Below are 7,422 nucleotides of genomic sequence, written 5' to 3' on the forward strand. Positions count from 1 at the left end.
ATGCATATTATCCAATGCATTGGAAGACCGCTGTGGTTCATCCTCTCCCGAAAAAGGGAAACGACAACTCCAACCCATCAAATCATCGGTCGATAAGTCTTCTTCCCAGCATCAGCAAAGTTTTCGAAAAAATCATTAATAGGGCTTTGACTAAGTGGGCTGCGGACAACAAAATAATTCCGGATAAACAGTTCGGGTTCAAGGCGGGTCATGACACAATTCATGCTGCGTCTAAACTAGTTTCTGTATAAAATGGAATAAATCAAAACAACAATGCACAGGTGCAGTTCTGGTTGATTTGGAAAAGGCCTTTGACACCGTATGGTTAGATGGTCTTTACCTAAAACTGAGCAGGCTTGGCATAAGCAAGCCATTGTTGTAAATAATTTATGATATGCTTAACGGTAGAAGGTTTGTTGTCAAAAGTGGCAATGTAACTTCTAACACAACATTCTTAATTAAAAATGGTCTTCAACAGGGATCGGTGAATTCGCCGATTCTCTTCAGCATTTACACCAGCGATCTGATAGGTAGTCTTACAAAGGCAATTGCGGACGCCGACGATCTAATTGCGTACAGAACGGTCCGAAAGGTTGAGGTTATTAGAATTATCTTGCAGCGTGATTTCTACAAGATTCAGCGATATTGCGACGACTGAAAACTGAAAATAAATGTCCAGAAGTCGGAGACAATTCTGTTCCGGACTCCGTTGGCTAGGGCCACGAGGGATACGTGCAAGAATCGGCGCAAGATGATCATCGTTGATCAGATCAGTATTTATATTTCGACAGACATATAAATGCTGCTCTGACCAGCGCCAGAGGAGCCTTCGCTCTGACGAAACGGTTGTTTTACAGCAGTCGGCTTGACCCCAGAGTGAAGGTAATTTGCTACATGGCCCTCATACGGCCAATGATCGTTTATGGTTGTCCTGTGTGGTTCCACGTTGCCCCTTACCAGATGGCGATGTTTCGGGTGTTCGAGCGGCAGTGTTTAGGACGCTGTACCGAACACCCGAGTCTTCTTATGTGCATTACTATGCCAACGAGGTCCTATACAAGGGGCCTCGAATCAACAGAATTGACAATTTCGTGATAAAACTCGTTCGAGGTCACATTGCCAGAGCTATGTCTTCGACCAACAATTGAGTTTTCGGGGCGTTCTATCCGAACCACGAGTATTTTGAAAGTGTACGCTTGAGCGGCTTTATTCCACCAGAGGCATTCCTCTTTTTAGACCAATGCGGTCTGATACAGGATAGATTGGCAGTCAGACGAAGAACCGTGGATAGGCGACTCCCATACAATCGGGACGTCATGGCACAAGGCGGAGCAGAGCTCCTTCGGTTCAGTAGGGCTGTGTCCGAACGGGACCGAACTGATAGGGTGAAGCAGGAGAACCAGTTTTGCTGGCTTCAATCGGAACTTGATAGTGGGTAGTCGGGATGGGGTTTTAAGCCTTTGCCGGCTTACATACTTGTTTTATAGTTTTAGGGTTTAGTTTTAAGTAGAATAGGCATGGTGGCACGAAAAAATACAAAAAAAAAAAATAAACACAAACAAAAATACAAAAAAAAAAAAAAAACAAAAAATATAACATGGAATAAAAAAAGACAACAAAATATGAAAAACAAAAAACGTTAGATAGTTAGATTTGCTGCTGTGGTTGTTCTAGTTTTAAGTAGTTTATAGGTAGAATAGGTAGTTTAAGTAAGCTTTAAGTTAGCTTTAAGTTTTATTTAAGGACCTAATGGTAAGTAGTTTTCAAGTAAAACTAAAAAAGGATAACGATATTAGTTTTTTCTAAATGTTCTAATGAATAAAAAATAAATAAAATGGAATTGAAGTTCAATAGATCTTACGGCCGAAAGGCATTAGCACTAAGTATTATTGTTTAACTTAGATTGTTCGTATGGGACCAGTAAGTTAGTTGTAAGTTATGGTTAATTAGGTTAGCTTTATGAATTTTTGTCTAGCTTTAAGATTGAAGTAATAAAAATGAATTTGAAAAACAAGTGTGATGGTCATGCTAGAGGTCTTGTGTTCGATCCCTGCCTATGCCACATAAAGTGTTTTTTCATGGGTACTGCCTCTTGCGAGGAATTGACAAATCCTCCAAGAGTAATTCTTGTCATGAAAAAGTGCTTTCTCAAATTAGCCGTTCGGATTCGGCATATAAACTGTAGGTCCCTTCCATCCCTGACAATAGTATAGAGTTGTCAGTCACCAGGCCTTAGTTCTTAAACGGACTGTTGCGCCACCCAATTTATTTTTTTTAATTTTTAATATCCCAAGCATCAAAACTAGGTCCCTTCCTTTACAGCCTGATGACCTCCTATCAACTTGTCCCAATATTACTTAATATAGAGATTTGTAAGAAATTTTACTTTAATCATTTAAATATCGGTTTGTATTTCTGATCTTATGAAATTTAACTAAAATTGAGTTATGGCCTAAAGATACGTACATATGTACTTTCAAAATCCTAGACAAGCATTAAACAATATTAAATTATTTTATACCCCTATTATGGTTGGCGAATCGAACGTTCGACGTGAGATGTTTTCATTAGTGAACTAACACATTCGACGTACCTACTACGGTTGGCGAACTTTACAATTTGAGTTCGAAGTTCAGAGCTACCTTACTTACTTACTTAAGGTGGCGCTACAGTCCGGGGCGGACCTGGGCCTCAACCAACAAGCGTCTCCAGCCAGCTCGGTCCCTAGCTAGCTGTCTCCAGTTTCGCACGCCAAGTTGGTTGAGGTCCTCTCCCACCTGGGTGCGCCACCTGAGTCGCGGTGCCCCTAGGGATTGGATTCGAAGACCTCCTGGGCTGGAGCGTTGATGTCCATCCGCTCTACATGACCTAGCCATCTAAGCCGTTGGACTTTAATTCTGCTAACTAGGTCAGTGTCGCTGTACAGCCCGTACAGTTCGTCGTTATATCTTCTCCTCCATTCCAAAAATCACCCGAAGAATTTTTCTCTCGAAGCAGCCTTTCTTTGACAGGGTCCAGGCCTCAGCGCCATAAATGGGAACCGGGATTATGAGTGACTTATAGATTGTGATTTTAGATGCTCGAGAGAGGAGTTTACTTCTCAATTGCCTTCTAAGTCCAAAGAAGCAGCGATTTGCAAGAGTTATTCTTCGTTTGATTTCAGCGCCGGTGTCGTTGTCTGCATTAATAGCGGTGCCTAGGTAGACAAAGTCCTTAACTACCTCAAAGTTATAGCTGCCCATGATGACGTTTTGTCCAAGACGTCGTCGTTCAGTGTCCTTTTTTGATGACAGCATATACTTGGTCTTGCCCTCATTGACCACTAAACCCATCTTCATCGCTTCCGTCGCAATGCTCAAAAACGCTCCACTGACATCACGCTTTGATCTTCCAATTATGTCAATATCATCTGCGTATCCGAGTAATTGGATGGATTTTTGGAAGATTGTGCCTCTAGTGTTGACGGTTGAGTTTTGCACAATTCTTTCCAGAACGATGTTGAAGAAGTCGCATGACAGTGCATCGCCTTGTCTAAAACCTTTTTTGACATCAAATGCATCGGTAAGATCTTTTCCGACCTTGATAGAGCAGCGTGCATTCTCCATCGTCATTCTGCACAAACGGATAAGTTTGACAGGGATGCCAAAACTAGACATTGCTCGGTAGAGCTCTTTCCTATAAATGCTGTCATACGCGGCTTTAAAATCGATAAAGAGATGGTGGGTATCGATTTGAAGCTCCTGGGTTTTTTCCAAGATCTGCCGTAGTGTGAATATTTGGTCGATAGTGGACTTTCCTGGTCTGAAGCCACACTGATAAGGACCAATCAGGTTGTTGACGAATGGCTTCAGACGTTCACATAATACGGCAGAGAGGATCTTATACGCAATGTTAAGGAGACTGATGCCTCTGTAGTTGGCGCAGTTTAGAGGGTCTCCTTTCTTATGTATCGGGCACACTATGCTGAGATTCCACTCATCGGGTATGCTTTCTTCCGACCATATTTTGCAGATGAGTTGGTGCATGCTCCCTACCAAGTCATCGCCTGCTGCTTTGTTTGACTTAAGTTTAGATATAGCTATCTTAACTTCGTCAAGGTCGGGTAGGCGGAATTGTTGATCTGCGTCGCCGAGGTTGAGTGGTTCTATCTCCCTTACAGCGGAATTCGGTTCTTCATCGCCGTTATATAATTTGGAGAAGTGATCTTTCCATATTCTCAGCATCGACTGTGGTTCTACTACGATGTTCCCTTGATCGTCTTTACAGGCTTCGGTTCGTGGCTGGTACCCTTGGGAGGTTTTTTTTACCTTTTGGTAAAATTTACGAACCTCATTCCTGTTGTGACATCCCTCTATCTCCTCGATCGCGCGCTTCTCATGCTCTCTTTTTTTCCGTCTAAGAAGCCGGTGTTCCTCTCTCCTCTTCTGCTCGTAGAGCTCGCTAGCAGCTCTAGTCCTTTTGTGCAGCGCCGTTTTGTATGCCTCTTGTTTCGCTGCGTGCGCTTGCCGGCATTCGTCGTCAAACCAGGGGTTTCGCTGTGGTGGCCGTGTGAAACCTAGCACTTCAGAGGCGGCATCTCTGATGGCTGCAAGGCAATGTTGCCACTGGTTTTCAATGCTTAATGCAGGAAGCATAGGACTCCTTAGGAGGTTACTAGAGACTCGATCGGAAAAGGACATGGCAGTCTCTTGCGATTGTAGCCGTCTAACGTCGAATCTTCTCACAGTACCTCCTTGTTTTGGCTTGGATCGGGATATCCGTAGCCGTACCTTGGCTACAACGAGGTAGTGGTCCGAGTCAATGTTGGATTCTCGGAATGTTCGGATATTCTGGATACTGGAGAAGTGTCGTGCGTCGATCGCAATGTGGTTAACGGTTGATTGATCAGGAGATTCCCATGTTCCCTTGTGGATATTAAGATGCGTGAACTGCGTACTAGCTACCAGAACGTCTCGCCCCGCAGCGAAATCGACCAGCCTGAATCCGTTGTCGGAGGTGGTGTCGTGCAGGCTGTATCTCCCGATTATGCCACCAAAGACGTCTTCTCTTCCTAGCTTGGCATTAAAATCTCCTAAGACAATTTTAATGTCATAGCCAGGGCACTGCTCATATGTCTTGTCCAAGAGCTCGAAGAACATATCTTTGGTGTCTTCATCTTTCTCCTCTGTTGGGGCATGCGCGCATATTGGCGAATTTAGCCTTGATGCGGATTGTCGTGATGCGCTCGCTCACACTGTTGAAACTCAAGACTTTTTGCCTGAGCCTAGTTCCAACAACAAATCCACACCCAAATAGACGCTGTCTTTGTTCTCGGTAGCAGTCGCCATAGTAGATATCGCAGTCTTTTAGTTTGCGTTTACCCGGTCCATCCCATCGCACTTCTTGGATGGCTGTAATATCTGCCTTGCAGCAGTTTAGGGCTTCCGCTAATTGTTCGGCTGCACATGGTCTGTTAAGGGACCTAACATTCCACGTACATATCCGAAGTTCGTTGTCCTTATTTCGTTTGCGTGGGTTGTCAACAGTGAATCCGTCCGTATCCGAGGCTTGTTGTTGCTTCGAAACTATGATGTTTTTACGTGGCCAGGAAGTCACCCCGACGGCACAACCCCCAACCTGGAGGGCCAGATCCTTAGTATAACTCCAAGGAAGGGGAGCCGGATGAACCGCTCCTTATAGGCCTGGGCTCCGAATATGTCGAAGAAGCCCTATAAGGTGCTCACTAAGTAGTTCGACCTTACTGGAACTGTAGACGCCACCGTTGATTCTATCTCGATAATTCGTCCGCTGCCGCCTGGATTAGGAGAGGTGCCTTAGTGGAAACACCTCTCCCCCCCTCTCTCGTTTGCTGCCCCCAACAACTTTCCACTGGGGTTGGAACCCAATCTCCAGTTGAGGTACTAGGCACCCGATGTTCACCGAGGGGAGGTGAGAGTAGGAGTTGATAGACAGAGGTGGGTTTTGAGAAAAACCTGTGGACGCTTGTGTCCTCTTGAATGCACATGTCTACCATTTGAACATCGTTCAGAAAAAAAAAAAAAAAAAAAAAAAAACGCAAGTGTTTTCCTTGAGAATAGCTTTTGTTTTTTAATGTAAGTTTTTAAGGCGTGTGACCATAAAATGTGCATTCGTTATGTTGAACCAAGATATCCTGAATCGACCCATGATTCCTTTGTATGGAACTGCAGTAATCTTATGTCAGTTCTTGAAACGTGGTACCAAAGAGGAGAACGTTCAATGTTCCTTGGTAGTATATATATTTTTATTTCTTCGTTCAATAATTTTTCCTTAATTTTAGGAGACGCCGGTTGTCCACTATCGTCTTGTTTGGTTTGCTCAAAGGCAGAAATATAATAGAAAGGACTATTTTCTTAAGAGTCGATTCCACTGTCTTTTGCGAATGAATGCTGTGCCTTGAATAACATTTGTATAAAATACCGAGTTACACATCCCGAGATTGTAGAAGAGAAAATAACTTTACCAACAGAAGGAATGCAACTCGAAACTCCAAGCAGTGCAGAAGCCGAAAGCAGAAGAAATCAAATAATGGAATCTCTGTAAATAAAAAACATAAAATTGGGATGCAATTCAAGTTCAAGTATATTTTGCTTTCATAAAAAATATATTTGATTTAAAAATTAAGTCTTAACTCTTTAAACAAGAAAAAAAGGAAAATAATTTTTTCATAAATATAATATAAGAAAAAGTACAAGGAAATAAAAATTATTTTAATTTTTTAAATTAAATCTAAGCATCTCCAATTCGCTCTTTTTCGTTTCCATTTTTAGATATTTAACATGGCGACGGTTTTTATCAAAATTTTCCTTTTCTTTCCTTTTTTTGCTGGTTTTAGTACAGCAAGCTTCTCTCTTTGAATTTCGTAACTTTTTCTGGATTATCTGGCGATGTCGGACAGAAAACTTAACTTTTGTTTTTCGATTTTTACCAACTCTGTCTCTGTCTGTGTTGAATTTTGGCCTTGTAACAAGCGAAGCCGTTCTTTTTCCGAATTTTCATTCATTGTGGTTCTTTTCATTGCTGGTGGTAAGGGATTGTTTATCGGCTTCACCAGGGTCTTTTTCATTGAGCACTTCAATGCCTTGTAAGCCGATAATTAAGTCCTCTGAAATTTGGTTAGATGACCCAAAGAACATACCTTTTGGCTTTACAGCTTGCCCAAGTCCAAGCAGTTCATCCACAGCTTGTTCCACAGGTTGGGATGCGACCCACACTAATAATTTCCCTTCCTGTCTGTCAATTTGTCTTGCTTCAAACTTTAACAAAATATTCAGAACAATATTTTATGTGAGAAAAATAATTTGAAGTCAATATTTTTCTTTATTCTTCTCATGCTTGAGTTGAAAACCATTTCTTATCAGTTTTTTGTTGCTTTTGTAGGTTTTCGTGTTTGGTTAAAAAAGT

Source organism: Eupeodes corollae, chromosome 1 (genome assembly GCF_945859685.1).
Source record: "Eupeodes corollae chromosome 1, idEupCoro1.1, whole genome shotgun sequence".
Lineage (NCBI taxonomy): Eukaryota > Metazoa > Arthropoda > Insecta > Diptera > Syrphidae > Eupeodes > Eupeodes corollae.